This window comes from Protopterus annectens, chromosome 13.part0 (assembly GCF_019279795.1).
Source record: "Protopterus annectens isolate FY-2018-M chromosome 13.part0, PAN1.0, whole genome shotgun sequence".
Classification (NCBI taxonomy): Eukaryota; Metazoa; Chordata; order Ceratodontiformes; family Protopteridae; genus Protopterus; species Protopterus annectens.
Genome location: NC_056747.1, coordinates 155688688 through 155710764, shown reverse-complemented (window position 1 = coordinate 155710764; position 22077 = coordinate 155688688). Strand labels below are relative to the sequence as shown.

At 40.4% G+C, this 22077-nt stretch overlaps 1 protein-coding gene across 1 annotated transcript in view; it reads left to right on the top strand.

Moving 5' to 3' along the window:
- Positions 1 to 22077, top strand: part of CPAMD8 (C3 and PZP like alpha-2-macroglobulin domain containing 8) — a 7231600-nt gene that overhangs the window by 5769937 nt on the left and 1439586 nt on the right. The gene's annotated exons all lie outside the window — the stretch shown is intronic.

Sequence of the window (22077 nt, the reverse complement as noted above, 5' to 3'; positions counted from 1 at the left end):
GCTGTCATACATCTTTTAAAGTGTGGAAAATCTTTGCATTAAATTGGGAACTGCAGAATTAAATATACAATTTGTCTTTCTAGTTAAGAAATGGGATACTGTTTTCCATCTCTGTTAATGCAGACTACTTCAACTCCTTTTTCTTTTATTAAGGATCATCTTTTTATATGCATACTGTGCCTTTGGAAGCATGACTGCCTGAATCTGATTGTCCCTGCAGCTCACTGCCATGAATTAATCCCATAATTTCTGGGCGTTTTCAGAAGGTGTCCCCAGAAAACTGGCTGATTTGACTATTTTTGTTCTTTGTGTATTAAAGCTTGCATTTCCAAATCAACATTTATTCATGAAATTTTCAGGAAATTTTACTGGTACTACTATTCATAGAATGCTATTAAATCATGCTGCTCTCAAAGGCAAAGGAAAAACCTTGTTTTTTAAACACCTTTATACTAAAATACTTAGTCTCTTAGGTCCCTTGCTCACCTTACCCTGCCGTACACATTACCTTAGAAAAACCCTTCCCATAACACCGCCTCCGTCATTCATATAAATCATTTGGGGTTTAATTTATTTATCTGTTTTTATTTAAACCGTAGAAGGAGACTGGTTGACTTCCTTTTGTAATTAGTTTAATGTGGGATTTAGGAGGTGTGTGTGTGTGTGTGTGTTTTAGTTTGTATTGGTATTTATTGATCGGGATTATCACATTTAAGCATAAATCATTAAAATGAAGCAAATCTTTCCCTATTACCATATATAAAGTTCAACTGGGAACTGTAGCAACAGAAATGAAGAACTGTGACAACTGCTTTTAGAATGGAGATGTTAGCACAGTTGAGGTAGCAAAGGGTAGAGGAGTTGGCAAAACTAATAGATCCATGGACAAAAAAGATAACAAGGAACTCTGGATGGGTATTAGAAGTATTCATGGTAGATACAGATATATAGTTATATACATATAAATAGACATTTAGATTTAATATAGAAGTATAGGCAGATACGAAACCATGTGCATGAATTACTGGGTTTTTTACATTTAATGTGAGATGTTTTGATTTAATGAAAAATTTAATGAAAGGGCGGTCAAGGTAGTATAGCGGTTAGCGTTGCCGCCTCACAGCAAGAGGTTCTCTGGTTCGATTGACCCATGGTAGCACTCATTTCAGTGGTGGAGCGATCAGGAATGTCGATATTTTTATGATGTTTAGGGATGTCAGCGTAATGGAATTCTGCTCAACGGTTCGCGGATACACCCATTCGGCTGTGCACCTGTACAGAGCAAATTTTCAAGGGGGGTTGCTGTGTAAAGAGCTGCACAGCTATTCAGACATGTATTAGGCATTGAATAGTACCAGAATACATGGAAAGGACTGAGTAATTAAAGATAGGTGAATCAGTAACAGGATAAACAATACTAGACTGTTGTACAGCAAGAACAGTGCTACACTAACATGTGACTAATGGAAAAACTGAAAGGTGATTATGGTAACGGATATATGAACACCCAAACATTTTTTTAGAAAACTTGATAAATCTTAACAAGGAGAATATTAGGAAAATAGATTGCATAGGAGGAGCTTGTATGGTAAACTAGATTAAACATAAATGTCTCACCAGGATTGTACGATAACATTTCCGTTAAATGTGTTAAATATGAGGGTAGCAAAATTATCATTTTATGCATTAGATTTGGTTAAATTTAAAATTTGGTTATACATTTAATTCTGGATTGAATGTTGTTATTCTGAAGAAATCCTTATTGATATCTTTGTTGTACAATATTTTTTTTATCAACAGCTTGGTGGCTTGCTATTATTTCTTTTTAGATGTTATTGATGTCAAAGGCAAGAAGCAGAGATGTGGATGAGTAGTGAATACTCATATACACAGGGGAGCACCATATAGCTGAACATATCACTTGTTTGTTTGTAGTTTAGTAGCAAGAAGGAGAAACCCAAGGCCAATGCTGGTTAAGTTTCAGACCTACCAGCAAGAAAAAGCAGATGTTCAACAAACATAATGCCTTACTGGCATATGGGTAGTAGCAGTAGTGATACCCTGCTTACCCACCTTCTGGCAGTCTGTCTAAGCTCTAAACCTGGTAGAACTTGATAGTCCTTCACACTCAAAGACAGGACTCTCAGTTTTTTGTGTATAGTCAGTGAAAGAGCTTTTGGGATAGTCACTCTGTGATTTCATCTGCAGAGCTCAGATAAGAAACTCCTTTTGTTTTTTTATTGTCTCCCTCTGCCTATACTGTCAGTACTTGAGTAGTGTATTCAGGTCCCTATTAAATAAACGAAAAGTGGAAATGTCGGATGCCAAATAAACGAAAAGGCCATTCCTCAATATCACTATTGTAAGATCGCAGTGCAGCGAAGGCTGGAAATGTTGCCCTTTCTTCTCTGTAGTGCGATCTCGGAGTTGGTATATATAATTAGCGGGGGGGGGGTCATTTCGATGAACAGACTTTTTGTTTATTTGGCCATTCGACATTTCCACTTTTCTTTTATTTAATAGGGACCTGTGTATTCTACTACTTTGACTGTTTTTTTTTTTTTTTTTGATTAGATATTTTATACAGGCTTCTGTCTTTACATTGACTAGCACATAAAGGCCGGTTGATTAAAAGCTTCATTTGGAAATTTTAATAGGAATATTTGCTGATACTGCATTGTTTTCTTTGAGGTAGTGATTATTTGTGGTGACTAAGTAGGGTTACAACATTTTAAATGATTTTTTTTTTTGTTTAAATTGGGATTTTGGTGCCATTTAGTATGCTAATTTCTGACATGAATTGTTCATTACTTTGTAATTTATTTCTTGTCTAGTACTGCTTTAGGCTGTATCCATTCATTTTGACTCCCACTAGTGTACTGCATGCCAAAAAGAGACAGAAGACTATACACATGGTGGGGCAGCAGTCTCTGACTGGTTTCCCACCTGAGATAATGCCCATGCATAGATCAATGCCCCAGGCATTTGGTTACAGGGTGCATTCCTAAGTTATAATAATGTTGGCGCTTCCACCTCTGGCCAGTCTACTAAGGATCCTCTTTTTGAAAGGAATCCCGTGTCTGAAACTTCTGGCCTCTCTCTATTGGACCATTTGGTTCCTCTGATGACAAACAGATACATGGATCCAAGCTGTTTTCTTTCCTTCCTTAGATCCCAGCATTGGGAGAGGTTGTCTGGAAAGCTTGTAGGTCATCTCTGTTCATTGAGGCTTTGCCTAAGAAGAGGTTTAAGAAATTTTGAGTATGCTCGGCCACACCAGATCTCCAAGCCCTTTGGTCTGCAGACTCTTCTTCATTGTCCACAGTGACCTTTGTTAATAAGAAGACCATGCTTTCTTTGTGCCCAGTCCCTCAGATTAACAAAGCAAGTGTTTAGAATCTTAGACAAAGTAGCTGGTGCATTATAACATGGTAGTTTTTAAAGTGTTTAACTACCAGTGTTTCAAGTGAAAGTTTGCATTGAGATAAATGGGCAGTTTAAATGAGTTTGCTGCATTGTTGTCTACAGAGCAAAAGGGCTATGTTAAGGATATTGTTTCCATTGTTTTCCAGGTGTCAAAACATGCTGTAAAAATTGCCTTGGAGAGGGCTCATACTATTTATAGAAATGCAGCATTGTCAGTGATGATTAGGAGGCATGCTTGGTTGCACTCTCAGGATTTTTCTGATGAATTAAAAAAAAAAAGATGACAAATGCTTCTTTTGAGCATGATTGTGTGTTGTGTGTTTGGTACAGCAGATAATCAGATCCTTAAACACTGGGATGCCAGAGGTAAATTGATGCAAGGAGTATTGCAAATGTTCCATATTCACAAGTTCTTCTCCTTTAAGCAAGATACAAGGCACCAAAAGGAAATGGTAGGATGAGAAATTTGCCAAGCCTAACAAAAAGGGCTCTTTTTCCTTTTAAGAATGGTCCCCCATCCAACTTATGACTATGCTGAGGAATGGCACTTGCCTTTATCAAGTCTTCCATTGGGTGGCTCATCTCTCAAGTTAGCTTTCTACAAGGTGGCCTAGTGGCCATCAGCAATTTCTGACAGAAGCTTGCTAAATATTATTGGCAGGGGTTTCAGATGGAGTTGACAAGATCTTCTGCCTCCACTGTGAGGGGTTCCCCTTTGTCTTCTGGATCAGACTTTATTCCCTCCTGTTTCCAGAAAATGCTGGACTTGGTGGGGGGTCATAGTACTGGATTCTTCTTTGGAAAGAATGAGATATTTCTTCTCTAGTGTTTTCTTGGTTCCCCCAAAACAGCAGTTGTAAAGACCGGTGTGGGTCCTTTCTTTTATTTTCTTCATGCATTTATTAAGGTCCCCAAGTTCCAAGTTTCATTCTGCAGATGGTGCTTCCTTTGTTTCTGGGCCACTGCTTCACGGTGACCCTGGTCTTAATGGATGCCTTTCATCATATTACCAGGGCTCATTGCTTCAGAGGTATATCTGAGATTTTTTGTGCCTGGTTCACAGTAGCAGTTTTCTGTATTACCCCTTGGACTATTCACTGCAATGCAGTGTTTTCGAAATGCCTTGCTCCAGTAGTGGCCCACTGGAAGACTGTAAGCATCCACTTTTTTCTGTACTTGAATGACTTGCTGATCTGTGAAGAGTTTCCAGTCAGATGTCTGGAATCGCTAGAGAAGGTCTTGCTGACTCTCCCATTTTGGGTTCAAGTTGAACCTCCTACAGTCATGTTTCACACCCTTGCAAAGACTTGTCTTTCTGTGGTGCTTAATCAACGACACCAAGAGTCTGGCTTTTCTGCCTGAAGACAAGGTCTTGTCATACCAGGTGGTGTTTCTGGAATACTCCCAGGAGAATGTCACCTTGGTGAGAGAATTCGTAGAAAATTTTGGACTGTTGACTTCTGTGATTCTCATTTAACACTGACCCATCTTCAGATGAGAAAAATTCAGTGGTAAGTCTGAAATTGATGGAAGCAGCACCTTCTTTCCCTGGTATCCCAGTTGCCAGTGCTACCCTTCATCAGACAAGAACAGTGGTATAGAGATCAGCTGAGTGTTAATTCAGGGCTTCCTTCCCACTCCATACCAATGCAATCTGTCCAGACAAATTCATCTGACTTCACCTATGGAGCTGTGTCACTGGGGTGCAAGAGCTGCCCACTTACATATCTAAGGATGCATGGAAGCAAATCAGTGTCTTGGAGACATTGCCAGTGTTTCATGTCTTGAAAGTCGCTCACCAGCTTTGGACTGTGGGTCCTCTTGTGGTTACGGACATAACCATAGTGATGTGGTATTTCAACAAACTAGGAGGTATCAGGACTTGTGCTGATTGGCAGCATCCTTTCAGAGCAGAACATTGTGGCAGACAGACTGAACAGGTCCTGGTCAGACCTGCATGAGTGGAAGCTCAAGACAGTGGTGTGTGTTACAGGATCTGTTGTAGCTGTGGAGAACACCTCTAATAGATATCTTCACCTACTTTCAAAACAAACGTTCTGTTTTAGACATCCTTGCAGCCATGTTTGTTCTTGTATGCATTTCCACTGATTTCACAAGTTACATCTGAAAGTTCAAAGAGAAATGACAAAAATCATTGTGGTGACCCCCCCTATTGGCCCAGGTAGTCTTGGTTCTTCCTGTTTATGGTATTGGCAGTTGCCACAGAATTCCTGACATGGTCTCAGGGATGACTGGTACACACCAGTTTGGATAAACTTATAGTGACAGCCTAGATGGTTCACGCCTCTGTCTAGGTACTTGTTTCTTGAGGAAGTGCAGCAGGTGCTGAAGGAGGCCAGATCATCTGCTATTAGAAAATCTTATGTTTACAAATGGATAAGGTTTGGTAAGTGATACCTCAATGGAAACAGAGGGTCCATTGTGGTTAATATTCCTCTGGTCTTGAAATGTTGATATGAGCTACTTCAGGATGGCTTAGCATATCATCATCATCGACCCCCTTTTGCCTATTTTCTACATGGGGTCAGGATGTCATGTTAACTGTCGCCATCTCTTTGGATTTAATGCTGCATTCCTGCCTTCTTCAACACTCATGCCTGACTGTTGCAGATCTTCTCTCTCACAGTCCAGCCACCTCTTTGCTGGACACCATCATTTCCTTTTACTTCTTCCTGTCTATCCCAAATTTTCTTCACCAACTTGTCTTCTGTTTTTCTGCACATGTGCCCGATCCACCGTAATCTGTTCTCTCTGAACTTTTTTGCAGTTGGAGCTACTTTGGCTTTTCCTCTTATGTCCTCATTTCTTCGTCTTGTCCCACAGTGTGCTTCCTACCACCTGCCTCTGGCAGTTCATTTTCATCACCTCTAGCTTCCTTATCTGCTATGCCTTTACTGACAGGTTTTTGTACCATGCAGTAGTACTGGTCGCACCACTGTTTTGCACATCTTATTTTTCAGTTTCTTCATACATTCTTCTTTCATACACTGCACCTGACACACTATTCCAGTTGGTTGCAACCCCTCTGATTCTAGCTTTGAACTCTTCATTCAGATTTCCCTTTTCCTCAGCCACCTCTGCCAGATACTTGAAGAAGCTATTACCTGTTCCACTATCTTCCCTCCTATATCACTTCATAGCTTCTTCTGAATTCCCCAATTTGCTGACATTACCTCTGTCTTATCTGTACTTAGTTTTGTCTTGCGTGCCTTCAGTTTTGCATTCCATTCCCCTTTCTTAGGAGCTTGTGGTATGCTTTCTCAAGTGTAAGAATGATTAGTTGGTCTCTTTACCCAAATCTAGCTTCTTTTCAACTGTCTCACTGCAAACATCGGGTCAGTTGTGCTACATCCTGATCTGAATATGAACTGCTCATCTTACATTCTACTACTCTGCGTATCCATTTATCAGTCACCCTGTCCAGAAACTTCTTGCAGTGTGACAGGAACTTGATACTTCTATGCTGCCCACAGTTGTGAATGTCCCCTTTGATCTTGTAAAGAAAGGTCAACCTGTCTGTTAGCATTTCACAGCACAAGGGGTTGCCCTCTGATATTATTTTGTTACACCCACCATGGCGAGGCAATTCCAGGTAAGGGCCTTTTTCATCATCATTGACATTTTGGAAAGGAATGGACTCTAAAAGTATTGGTCCTCTGTCCTTACCTTCAGGAAAGCACTATAAACTTGATCCTTTTCTAGATCCAGTGCCATGCAGGCTTCACAAGGACCATTCTGCAGGTGCTGCTGGACCCTTATCATTCCTCCTGCCAGGTTGGGTAAGCTTTGGGAATCTAAACATATTGCAAGTAAGGCAGTGTATATGTTAAGTGTAGTACAGTTGTGTAATTTCCACTTACCTGAAAAATACATGTTCATAAGTAGATACTAGGCTATCGGCCCTAGGGCCTATACAAGCCTAGCCATAAAGATTTCCTGTCTTACGCCACCCAAAAATTATTTTCCTGTGCCCCTGTCAAGCAGAGCCGCAGAAGTGATCCCTGGGGTGAATTTCCTATTTCCCATCCAGTCAAGATTTTTCTTAAAGAGGGCTAATGAGGTGCTTTGCTTGACATGAATGGGCAGTCTGTTCCAAAGTATGGGGAGTCTCTGGGACAGGAACCTCTCCCTCCAGCATGTTTTGTTTATTGTGGTGGCAAGGTTTAGGTCCCTGGAGCATGTGGCTCGGAGGGATTGGGATTTCTGTAAGTGTAGCATGTCCAACAGCTGTGGGTTTGACATGGCTTTGCATGTTAGGCAGAGATTGCCTCTGAGTAGGCGATATGCGATGGAGTAGAGCTGGAGTTTTTTGAGACGGTCTGCATAGGGCATCTGTTTAAGGCTGGTGATCCTCTTAGTGAGGTATTTCTGTGGCCTTTCCAGTTGTTGTAAATGTCTTGTGAGGTACATACCAAATAGGGCGTTGTACTCTAGGGATGAGTAAAGAGGAACAATGACCTCCTTTTTCCTGGATGATAAAACCAATTGTGATGTGTGCCACGTAGAAGGATTTCCTGACTACTGTGGTGATGTAGTTATCAAAGGAGAGACTACTGTCGACCTGTGTTTCTAGGTCTCTTATCACACTTTTAGTGTGGAGTGGACTAGCTCCTATGTGTTAGTTCATGGGCACAGGGTTTTTCCCAAAGGGGATGACTATGCATTTTGTGAGCTTGAGGCCATGGCTTTGACACAAGGCATCTGTCTCAGTGAGGCCCTTTTGTAGAATGTCCACATCATTTGAGGATTCAATAATGGTTGCCAGTTGATAGTCATCTGCGAACTTTGTTAGCCATAGACCCTCTGTGTTGGCCTGCACTTCAAAGAAGTAGATGCCAAACAGGAGTGGACCCAGGACTAAACCATGTGGTGCTCCACTTGTCACTGGTCTGGAGTCAGATTTGGAGTCGGCTGCTTTCACAGTGTGGGTTCTGTCAGTGAGCCAGTTGGCAACTCATCACGTGACATAGGGATTTATGCCCAGTTTAGTGAGTTTATCTATGATTCCAGAGTGGGGGATGGTGTTGAATGCCTTGGCAAGGTCTAGATAGGCTGTGTGAACCCACCTTACCCTCGTCCACTGCTCTGGTGACTGCTTCAAAGAAGTCAGTCAGGTTTAGGAGACATGATCTGCCTTTCACGAACCCAAACTGGGTGGGATCCAGAGTTTGAGGGTTACCTGTGTCTTTGTTTATAAGTTCCATGATAATACGTTCCATGGCTTTGCAGATCAGGCTAGTCAGGCTAATGGGGTGGTAGTTCCTGGGGTCCATGGTGGATCCCCCTTGTGGAGTGGGATAACCGTAGCTGTGCGCCATTCAGTAGGCACAAAGCCTAAAGTGAGGCTATGATTGAACATGGTGCTTAGGTGGGGTGCCAGTTCGTTTTGTAGTTCGTGCAGAATAGAGCCCGGGATGTAGTCTGGTCCCCTGGATGCTGTATTCTTGGCTTTGGAGAGTGGGGTTTTTACCTGTGCAGCCGTGATTACTGGGACTTGGTATTTTTCTGGTATTGAGATGGGCACTTTAGGGGGTGAAGTTTGCACTGAACCTATCTGCCAGGATGTTGGCAATATCAGTTGGATCTGTATATTTAGTGCCATTGTGCTGTAACTCGAAGCTGATTTGAGTGTTGCCATTGAGATTCTTGACATAACTATAGAATGCCTTGTGGTTGTCATTAGAATCTGTGGTGATTTTGTTTTCATAACTAGCTTTGGAGGATCTTATGAGGGATCTCAGCTTCTTACTGAAGCTTACAAGGGAGTTTTTCCAATCTTGGGATTTTACTCTTTTTGCAACAGTTTCTTCCTTTTGTTGTAGAGTTTGTTTATAGCAGGGGACCACCAGATTGGCTTCCTTTTTTTGGAGGAGAGTGTCTTGGTTCTATTTGGGATGGCACCATCCATGCTCTTGTGTATGTGTTCATACAGTGCATTGGTGTAAGATTCAGCAGTCGTACTTCTACTTTCCATCTGCATGGGTGTTGTGAAGTTTGCCACTTCTGTCTTGAGAAGCATGAAGTTGGCTTTGGAGAAGTTTTTAAGGTGGTTACCTTAATGGGGGTTGGGGCAGGATTTGGATGTCTAGGGTGATCAGCTTATGGTTGGATCTGACCAGCGAGGAGCTGACCTCTGGTGTGGAGCATCGGTTGCCCATGTTGGTAATGACCAGGTCTAGGATATTGTTGCCCCTGGTGGAGGTATGGATATGGTTTGATCTAAGGCATTGGAATTTATGATTTCCAAGAATTGTTGAACAAATGTGTTGGTACATGAGTAGTTTCCCCAGTTAATGGGGTAGTTGAAGTCACGCAGTGTTAGAGCATTTAGTTGTACCTTAATACTTTCCAGTATGTTAAGAAAAGTGGAGTGGGAATCATGGGGCATGGTGGGAGATATGTAGCAAACTCCAATTTGAATTGCAGTCTTGCCTAGTGTTAGTTGCACCTGGAGGATCTTGGATGTTTTGGATGCATTATGTTGGGAAACTAGCCTGGAGGTGTGGATATCCTTGGTGAATATGGACACGCCTCCGCATTTAGTGTTTTGGTCCAGGTTAGGTGTCTGAAAGGTGTGGTATGAATTGTAGCCTGGTATGACAGGGGTGCTCTCTGAAGCCTTGAACCAGGTCTCTGTCACTGCACAAGTGTCGATGTTCTCCATTTTGAGGGGTGCCACGAGTGAGTGCATTTTGAGGATTGCACTTCTAACATTAAGTAGCATTACCCTCAGATTTTGCTTGCTTGTTCGTGTTACGGTGGTAATTTTGTCATTTGAACCCTGCCTAAAAAGGCAGTATGGGGTAGCAAGAGCCTTAGCCAGTATCCGGAATTCCAAGGGTGACAGGTGCAGGCCGTCTCTGGCAAAGCATCATGGTCTGTCAGTCATGTCATACCAGGCAGACAGATACTGGATCCCCTTAGAATGACACCAGAAACTGAGCCAATTGTTGAAGTCAATCATTTTATCCTTGTACTGTGGTATCATTCTGGGGGATGGTCGGATGCTACTCAGGGCTAAGGTCATACCTGCCTGGGGTACAAAGTCCGAGAGCTCCTCCATATCTCTTTTCATGTAGTCCAGAGAGGTACGTTTCAGGTCATTCACTCCAAACATGGACAATGAAAGAGTCACATTTGTACTTGTGGAGTGACCTGAATGCGTGTGTTATGTGGTGGATCCTGACACCCGACAGGCAGCTGACTGTAATTTTCTCCTTTTTCAGCCTGGTGAGTGGGACATCAGTGTGCCTGACTATAGAGTCACCTATGACTAGTGTGTTGGGTATGTTGTTTTGCCTTAGGGTCTAAGGTTGTGTGGCACACTGGTTTTGTGAGCTGTGTGTCGCTTGGGTTGTGTTAGGGGGTGGCGGAGGTCTCTGTTGCTTGGGCAGATTTTTATTAGCCACCACGAATGTAGGTGTGTGTTTTGGTGGTGTAGGTTTAGAAGGACTCTGTGTTGTGCATGGTGTGGTGCGGGTGTTAACCTTCTCCTCTTGACTGACTAGTCCAGTGTTGGCTGGAGAGAGCTTGGATTCCAGCTTGGCTATATAAGTGCATCTCTCACAAGTTGTAGTGTTGGGTGGTAGGAGGAGAGGGTTGTCTGTGTACATGAGCAATTGCTACATTGCCCCAAAATGCCCAGATTCACCAGGTGGACAGGAGAAAACATCGGGAGCTGACCCCTAGACTTACCTGGATAGGTGCTTGTTTATTTAAGTACTAGAACTGTTTTCCTCTTTACTTAGTAAGGAAAGTTGAGTGCTGTAGCAATTTATAGAATATCTAGTGCTTACAACTAGTTCTAAGCAAGTGGTATGTGTGGTATAGTAGGTGTTCACAATTCCTGTGTTTCATGTGCTCTTCCTTTTAGACCCTAGAAAAGTGAAAGGGTCCTGTCTGTGAATGTGACCATGGATTGGTTCTTCCCAATCAAGGACAAGACAGTAAGAGGAATTCTGAGCTTTGACATACTGCAAGGCGGAAGGAAGCAGAGCAGTATTACCCATATGCCAGTAAGTCAGCCTGTTCTATGATCAGCAACTGTTAAATGTAAATGGAACTTGGGCAACTACTATTTGTCCAAATTATGGCAAAAAAGCTAGGCATTCAAACTTGGGAATACTAGAGTGTTCATAAAAAATGACTTTTCTAGGCATACAAATAGAAAGAGACTGTGCATCAAAAAAATGTGTTGGGGTGACTGAAACTAAAGCTGTTGTAGCCTGTAACATTTAAGGTCTTTTTCCCTGGTAGTGTCAACACTTTCCTGTAGTGGAAACCAAGTGCAGAAGGATTGAGGAGTTTCCAGTGGAGAAATAGTAACCAGGGCTTTGTTAGAATGAAGCAGCAGTTGTGCATCTTCAGAGAATCCTACTACTTAAAAAAGACCAAGCAAGAGAATGCCCCCAAATCCATTTCCTGCTTTTAAAAAGAGGTTGAAAGAAAGGCAAAAAGATGCAGTGGCTATGCCACAGAAAACAAGAGATAGTGAAGCAAATATCCATGATGCAAGAGCTGGATTGAGCTGAAGAGGAGTTGTAATGTAAAAGCTTCATTAAGCAAGTATCTGTGACTGTGGAAAAACCTTCCTGCAAAAATATTATTTTTAGTTTAGTTTTTCTGAATCCTTCTGTTTTCTACATCAATTGATAGAAATGGACCCCATTGCTAGGACAGGGCATAATTAAATTTTATGAAATCATTATTGCTTCAGTCTTTGATTTTAGCCAAGAGTACTATTCTCAGCACCCACAATGTGCCCAGAATTGCTTCATTGTGTAGTTCATATGAGGTTACATTTATTGATAGCATATTTAATTATTAGTCATGTTTCTCCTACTGCTATTGGAACTGTCTGGGTATCTTTCCTCCACATGGCTCGGTTTTTCTTCAAATCCTGATATTTTAAGGCTTTGTGTCTCTTTGTACTTAAGCTGCTTTAATCATTGGTGGTAGAAAAAGAATAAGGGAGGTAGTAAAATAGACGCAGATATGCTTGCTTACTTGCATACAAAACTTGGTAAGTATAGACAGCAGAATGAGTGGGGGACACCTAATCAGAACATTGGCTTGCACCTTGGAGTCCTAAAAGCAGATTTATATGTACTTTTTGGAAAAACAGCTGAGGTAATGGGGATTTAAGATGGTGGCATTAAAGAAAAGAATGAAATTGAAAATAAAGAAATATGTAGCTGTGAGAGTGTATATATCCGTATTGTGATTGGCTGCCAGTCAGCTAAAGAGATATTGGTACTGAACAAGTGGAAGGATTGCAGAAAGTAAACTGTGACTTTGGGATGTTTAGTGCTATGTGAAATAGGGAATGCTAATGAAAATGAATTTGTAGGAAGGATCTGTATGTTAGAACAGGGTGAACAGTGAGTGAAAGTACCACAGTTACAGTTATATACATACAGTATCAATAAATGAAAGGTAAAAATGTCAGTAAATGTTTAGCAACAATTGACAGAAACACTAAGCATTGGCTACCAACTTGGCTTGGTACCACAATAACAGCTTAGTGCTAATGGTGTGGCTTGGGTGCCACCAGATCAACCTAGTATGATTTGGCTGGAGAGCCATCATAATGACTAAGTACAGTTACAAAACCATCAGTAGTGTACAGCTACTAGACTCAGGCTCAGACAGCAAATGATGAGTGCAAAACAGAGTAAAATTGACTGCAATAAGTAATGGTTTCTTGAAGACAATGAGTATAATTTGGCTTGATTGCTGTAACCACAGTTTTACTACATATTTACAGATCACAGCAAATATTAGACATGGGCTGAAAAGGCATAAAGCTGTCAAAAGTTATGAAAGAGAAAGTAAACAATATGCCTACAGCAAGAGGGAAATGCAACCTTGAGTGATATGGCTCTATGCAAGTGTTCTTTGATGAACGCAACTGCATTCATTCATCCCCAGTTATGCTCAGTCATCTGCAGGAATGCTTGACTGTGCCTATTTAGATAAAGTTGTAATCCTAGTACATTATATATGTGTCCGAGATGGCATCACTTCATATTTTTTTTAACAGAACCACTTGATGCACAACTCTGCTGTGGAATATCCAGCACTTCCCAGATGCAATGGGTTTTGTTCTAAGGTCAAATTCAATTAAATATCTTCAGGTGTCCTTGTGTAGTGGCAGCCCAGAAGAACAGAGCCACAGACACCCTGAGTTTAAAGAACAAACCAGAAAACACAGGCCAATCAAACAACACAGAAGAGTATTTAAATTAGCACTAGCACACTATAAAGTGCAGAAACAGAAAACTGTACTTCCCAGAGGTATTGGGGATTAGTCCTGAGTTCACTTTGATTTTGAAAAAAAGGAATATTAGCAATTAATGCTGGATGCTAATACTTTCCCCTGGTTTGAATGATGTTTTAAATATTAAATGCATTTTGAAGTCATTCCTTTTCAAAGTCTTTGTTTGTGTTAATTTACTATTAATAATTATTATTTTTTACTATATTTTAGTGGAATCACCAAGTTTTTATGGTGGTATGTTATGCTAGATTGATTCATTCATTCATTTATTGAGGCACTTTGTATATGACTTAATTGCTCCAATTTGATTGGTTACTTTTAACAGTACCATAAGAAGAATGAGGTGTATGGGGCACCTCTCCTGAGTACCAGCTTGTACAGGATCAGAAAAAAAAACAATGTTTGATACCTGGGTTTATAAACTGATTTACAAGTAATCACAAATGTGATTCGTACATGCATAGATAGGAACTGGCTAATCCATCTTCAGACCTTTACAGGCTTTGCCAATAAGCCATATTAAAGAACAAACCAGAGAACACAGGCCAATCAGACAACACAGAAGAGTATTTAAATTAGCACTAGCACACTATAAAGTGCAGAAACAGAAAACTGTACCTTGGGTTGTGCCCTCCTGGACTCCTAACACTAGCTCTACTCACCTACCTCAGCCTGCCTGTGTATCTCCTCACCTGGGTAACAAAAGTACCCCCTGGATTGAATGGCAAGCTAAAATAAAATAGTATGTCATATAATATTGTATCTTCTACTAGATGTATAGGTTAATCTTGTGATACTTGTTAGGTGTCCTTTTTAAACTGCCATAGCAGCCAGCAGCCATACCCCCCACCCTCTGCTTGTTTTTTCTTTCACTTCATCTCCGCTTTCCCTAGTCTTCCCAGCCTTTCCAGTACTTCTAACCCCCTCTAGACACTTCCTTCTAAATCACTTTTCTTCCCTCAGCCCTGCTTTAATCTATTCCTTTCATAGCCTGGATCTCTTCCTACTAGCCTCTTGACTTTCTTCCACACTCTCCCACTCCATCTTCCAGATCCTCCAAACTTACCTGCTGAATTTGTCATATTTCACTGATTGCCTTCCTTGGTAGTCCTCTCTTTTTGTCTCTACCCGCTCTGTTCACCCTGCGGGCTCACTCCGCTCCCCTACCCTGCCCCCAATTCTCACCCGCCCCCAGTACTCCTACATTTATTCCTCCTGAGGCCACACCCTCCAATCTCTACACCTATCACACATAACACATAATTAACACTAGCTACCTCCTTTTTCTCACCGCACCCATTTACAACTAACTCTCATCCTTCCTTTTCCTAACAACAAAGCTAATACTATATCTCCTCTAGGCTTTTAACACCTACCTCCCACTTTTCTCAACCTCTACACCCTCTAAAATTACTACACCAACTACCCCCCACAAAATATATTTAATTATTTGGGTCTTTTTAATACCTCCTCTAACAATCACCTATCTCTATACCTCCTATGAACATTCACTCCACTATACTCTTCCCTTCCCATCAAAACACACCTCAACACCAACAATACCTTTCTCTCACAACCTCCTAAACCTCATTTTCAAACCCAACTACCTACTAGCCAAATATCACAGACTACAACACATTAAATACTCTAACCTAAAAACTAGAAAACTATTTGACTTCTATTGTAAACTGCAACAGCCTAACATTTTAACACTCCCCCACTCACTATTAGATGGAGACATTCACCCCAACCTTGGCCCAATCTATTCCCCTATTAATGCAAACAACAAACAAAACATAACTAAAATCCAAACACCTAACAAACCTACCAACTCACTCTCAATAGCACATCTAAACATACAAGTATTTGCAATAAAATTGCACAGGTACAAGCCCTATTACAATCTCAACCATTTGATATCCTATGTTTATCAGAAACATGGCTAAAACCCACCATTAAAGATAATGAAATTACCCCACCTGGCTACAATATCTTCAGACTTGACCGTACTTCCAAAAAGGGAGGGGGTGTGGCAATCCTCTATAAAACAGAGCTACAAGTCAGCACCTTACATCCTAACTTACCTATAGGCTCTTCTGCAGAAATAATAATCTGTAAACTTCATGTAAACACAAGTAAAACCATCAATATTATCTGTGTTTATCTTCCCCCCCAGTAAATAACAGTAATATACTAGAGCATATCCTCAACTGGCTTTCTATTAATCTCCCGCAAGAAACCATGGTCCTCGGCGACTTTAATATAGATTGGAATTCCTGTACTAATACTAATCCCTCTACCCACATTAACCTGTATGGCTTCTCACAACTTATAAACTCCCCTACCAGAACTAATAGACTCAATAACAAAGAAAGTACCTTGGATTGGATACTTACTAATAATCCTCAGCAATCCTACACAACAGGAACCCTTCCAGATGACATAAGTGACTACTCACTTACATATATTATCAGACATAAAACCAACATAATATTCCCTAACACACTCAGAACAATACGCTCTAAAAAGGAATTTAACCCAGAACTTTTCCAAACAGAACTAAAACAATGTAATTGGATACCATTAAAATATCTCCCTCTAAATGAAGCAGTGGAATACTTTAACTCCACATTCTTAGCCACCCTGGATCACCATGCTCCAATTCGCTCTATTAGAATTAAAGCTAAACCAGCCCATTGGCTCACTAACAATACTAAACAAAAAATCCAACTCAGAAACAAATCCTGGGCAAAATGGCGTCCAACTAAGAATGCAACAGACCGCCAAACCTTTAGAGAACATAAAAACAATACCAAAAAAGCCATACTTTTAGAGAAAAATAATTTTTATCTTCAGCTACAACAAACCTCTCTCAAAGAACCTAAAAAATTTTGGACTTCTATTAATAATCTTCTTTACCCAGGCCAACTAATAACACCTAACCCACTAGGCTCTAACCCTGAGAATCCCACACAAACAGCAAATGCCTTTAACTCTTTCTTCACTGATACCATCCAAACTCTAGCTAGCCACCTATCTCCTAACACTTCTAATCTGTCCACTTCCTCTACAAATCCACCTCCTCTATTTCACCTCCAACCAGTATCTATCTCCTACATTTCCTCTCTTCTACATAAGTTAAAACCTACCACCCCCTCAGCTGACAAACTCCCAGCAGAATTCTTGCAAAAGGAGCTAAAGCCATTGCCTACCCTATTTCTATTCTGATAAATAGAACAATAAGTGAAGGAACTGTCCCTTCAATATGGAAAATTTCACACATCATCCCACTACACAAAGGTGGGAGCTCCAATGACTTTTCTAACTTTCGCCCCATAGCTTTACTTTCCCCTATCGCAAAAATTATGGAAAAATGCATCCATAAACAACTACTCAACCACCTTCTCCAGAACAACCTACTCGCTAACTGTCAACATGGCTTCAGACCTTTCCATAATACCACCACTGCACTGCTATCATTCACAAACAGCATCAACAATAATCGTAACAATAATTGTCTTTCATCTGCAGTCTTCATTGACCTATCCAAAGCTTTTGACATGGTTAACCACCAACTACTACTCCATACACTGAATACTCTCTCACTCAATCCTCTTGCCTTGAACTGGTTTACATCTTACCTTGATAATCGTCACCAGGCTGTACTCTGGAAAAATAAACTATCCGATCACCTTCCTATCTCTCTCGGTGTCCCCCAAGGATCTATATTAGGCCCACTCTTATTTTCCATCTTCATTAATGACCTGCAAACAGCCATTCCTTATTCCACCTGCATTCAATATGCAGATGATTCTACCATAATCTGCTCAGCCTCTTCTCAAAGTAAACTACAGTCTCTTACCCAAAAATTATTCAACACTGTTGAACTATGATTTTCTCAACGCTGCCTCCTTCTGAATCCCAAAAAAACTAAACTGCTACTCTTCTCACCAACCCAAAAGTCCACATCTTTACCTTTCAGTCTCACTTCTAGCAGTGGTACTCTTATCTCTCCTGACCCTACCACTAAACTTCTAGGAATAACAATAGACAACAATCTAAACTTTGATACTCACATAAACACTACAGTAAAGTCATTCAACAAAAAACTGGGATCCCTCTATAGAATTAAACCTTATCTTACACCAGCAGCTAAGACTGCTATAGCAAGAACCCACCTAATATCCACCCTGCTTTACGCCTCTCCCATTTATACTAATCTCTCAAAGAACAACATCAGGAAACTAACTACTTCCTATAATAATATTGCTAGATTTGCTACAGGCTCTCCTTACAGAATCCATCACTGTCTAAATCTTAAACAATTAAACTGGCTTGAATTTCTTAATCAGCTTCAATATTACCAGCTTATAATAGCCCATACGACTCTATATCTACCTAACAATATCCCAGTACTCTCTAGCCTCATTACACCTTATAAAAACCTCACATCTCTACGCTCCTCTAACAAACTACTGATCAATACTACTAAACCCAACAACACAGCAGGTGAGTCGTTGTTCTCTAACTCTGTAGGAAAACTTTGGAATAAACTTCCCTCTGAAATCACATCTCAAACTTCTCTCTCACTTTTCAAAAGGAATTTGAAACTCTACCTTAACAATCACTGGCTATGTACCTGTACTAACCCTGACTAAATCTTCTCATATTCACTTATCCCACCTCATCCCTTATTAGCTCCCTTTTATGTATCCATAAACTGCATTATTGCATATATCTTACAAGTATATATCTACATCATACCTCAGTCTCTTACAAAATGACCATGTTAATTCTACTCTGTACCTTACAAAATGACCATGGTAACACCAATTTGTACTATTGAATAAAAAAAAAAAAAAAAAAAAAACTTTTTTTGTAATATTGCTATCTCTATTATCTGTATAACTCATGTTTTTAACTTTGTAAAGAAAATCTGTATTATTCTTGGAGCTTTTCTCCCCGGGCCTCTACTGAAAATGGACATGTCTCCAGCTAGACTAGCCCGGTCAACAAATGTAAAATAAATAAATATTCAAAAGTTCCTTTCAGTCTCAGAGGCCAACACAAGATAGGTCAGGGGAGAATCTTAGGTTGCCCATCCAGTTATCTAGGTTTACCTTGAAGGTGTCTGGGTGCTACTCAGCTTGACATGTCCTAGAAATTTGTTTCAAAAGTAGGTAATAGATTGGAATATGACTATACCAGTGTGCCCTATTAATGTTTATGAAGGTTTAGTTTCTTTTACCAGGTATTTAAGGGACTATTTGTTCTGTGAAGGAACAGAAGGTCAAGAAGGATGTGATCTTTCATGGCTCGGAAGGCTAGACTCAGGTCACCATGAAGGAGTCTGTAAGAAATTCAGTACAGAGAAGGCTGCCATTGTGTTTGGATAACTAAGGATGTTGTTGAGTTTAAACCTGCTGTCTTCTGCTCATGCGTGACAGCTAGTATTTTCTTAGGGTCTGTATTAGAACATCGAAGTATTACTACATCGAGTGTTCTAATATTGAACCATTTCACTCGAAACTCCACAACACCAAACACTCAGAACAACAAATTTTTTCCCAGGGAAAAAATTCACTGTTCCAGCAAACATACACACAACACAAGCACACCAAAATACATAATCCACACACATACACTTAACAAAACCCTACACTAAACCATACATACACTACTAGCTATCCACTTACCTTAACCCAACCCTAACCCTAAGGTCTGTAAATACCGCACACTCACCTTACCCGCTCCCTAACCCTAAAGTCCCTATCGCACACTCACCTTACCTGCTCCCTAACCCTAAAGTCCCTATCGCACACTCACCTTACCCGCTCCCTAACCCTAAAGTCCCTATCGCACACTCACCTTCGTTCACACACTTACCTTAACCCAGTCCGTAACCTTCCCTCCACAGTCGAGGAAATAGCGAAGCTGTAGAATCGGCCCACTGAATACTTTCCCTAGGAAAGTATTTGATATTCTGCAGCTTCGCTATATTTAGCGTTCAATGCAAAGGGTTCGAGGTTAGTACATTCAAAGTAGTAATACTTCGATGTACTAGTATAGACCCTTTTCTTAAAGGTTCGTTAAGACATGGGCTTTAAATGGTTGTACTGCCTAGGGTGTCTGATTTCATTGCTGCATCTTTAATGTTATTTCATGCTCATCTGTTACATAAATTGATAACAGTTCTGCTGCATGTTTGAGTTTGATTAAATCCGTTTAATTTGTGAGTACAAAAGTTCTGACTTTTGAATTTTTTTTTTTTTTTTTTTTTTTTTTTTTTTGCTGGATCAAGGTTTTGGTACTGGCAGTTTTAATTTGCTGTTTTACTCCAGTTTTTGTGTTTTTTGAGGAAAGTTTTTTTGTCAGCTTTGAAGTGTTCATATCTTCAGAAATTCTACATGGGAAATTTGTCAGCTTGTCAATTTTCTTATACAGTAGCTTAGTTGTAACCATGTTGCAAGTCTGATGAGATTTTAAAAAGCACTGACACGGTCTTTGTCAGTTGTCACTTAAAAAATGCTTCTGAACATTAAAACATTTTATATTACAGCTCTGAATTTTTAACATATTTTGTGATAAAATAACTCAAATAAGAGCTGATCTTAATTAAAAAAAAACTAAAATATGAACTCTTTAGGCAGGAAAGATATAAGCTGATGTGCTCTGTGTATAGATGTAGTAGTTCACTCAGAGGTTAAATAATAAATTCTTCTTTTTCAATTTTGAATCAGAGATGACTGAAAATGCTATAAAACTTGAGAATTCACTACACTTCTGCTGTCCAAGGTGACATATGTCATCCAGGAGGTCTTTAATGACAGATGAATGACAGAATATTATTTTAATTAGTGAATAAGAAGAGAACCTACCATTTATACTTTTATCTTCCTCACCAGGCAAGCTTATCCCATAGATGTATCGGACTGTGAATATGACTGAAAACAATTTTAAAGACATTCACAGAAAGTTACACCTTCCACAATTCACAAGCAGTTGATCTATTCTAAACCTCACAAAAAGAAATTAAATAAAAGGTTTGCTTCCTGCCCTAAATTATTACTTAAAATTAAAACATCATACTAAAACCTGCTCCTCAAGGAAACACAAACCTGTCTGGTGGACATCTTCTTTCAACAGGCTTTACAACAAAAGGAAGAAACTGTTGCCCAAGGGTAAAAAGGAACAAAGTTTAAATTGGAAAAAACTGCTTCCTTAGCCTTGACAAGCAAATTAGATCACTAGTGAAAACCTCCAAAGCTAATTATGAATCATACGAGCCTCTGAAACAAAAGGAAATCACAAAGCCTTCTTCATTTATGTCAGGAACCTCCATGGCAAAGCCCAGGTTTGTTACAAAGTAGTACTTAACGGTACCATTTACACTGATCCTGTTGAATTAGCCAACCTGCTAGCAGATATGTTCAGAGCAAACTTAATCTCCCTGTCCCCCCAAAGGCCCATTTGACATCCCCAATACTTGTCCCACACCTCACATCTCCATAGGTCGTGTTAGAGACCCTATCCAAGCCAAAGAACACAGCTTCCATGGGACCTGATAGTGTCCCAGGCTATATTCTGCACCATCTCCAGCAAGAAATAGCTTTGCCAGTGAGCACCGTATTCAACCTAAGTACAGGCTTCATTCCAGGAGAGTGCAGAACTGCCATTCGCATCCCCTTGCTCAAAGGTAGTGCCAGTACTGACTCAGGAAACTATTGCCCCATTAGCTTAACAAGTCTGAGCTGTAAAGCTATGTTGCTTATTATTATGGATCTCATAAACAAGGATATAGGCAATCTCCAATCACTTGACCCCCCCCCCCCCAGTTCTGATTCATCAAGGGCAGATTTTGCCTGTTGAACCTGGTTGACTTCTTTGAGACTGTCACCAAGGCCATGGATGAGGGAAAGCCCATACTTACAGTTTACCTTGACCTGGCCAAAGCTTTTTTATACAGTCCCCCACTCAGGCATCATCTAAAAGTTAACACAGCTTGACATAAATCCCTGTCTCATCAGGTGGGTGGCCACCTGGCTCAACAGTAGGACCCACAAGGTCAAAATAGGTGCCTCCACCTTCGATAGCAGACCTTTCACTACTGGTGCTCCCCAGGGATCTGTCCTGGGACCCCTACTATTTGGCATCTACTTCTCAGAGGTCCAGGCAATGACAAAAGGTCTGTGGCTGACCAAGTTTGCAGACGACTGTAAGTTGGGTGCTGTCATTGACTCCCCAAATTATGTTAACATACTGCAAGAAGGTCTCACAACAACAAATGACTGGTGCTAAAGTCATGGCCTTAAGTTAAAAAACACAAAAAAAAATGTATTATCATACTATTC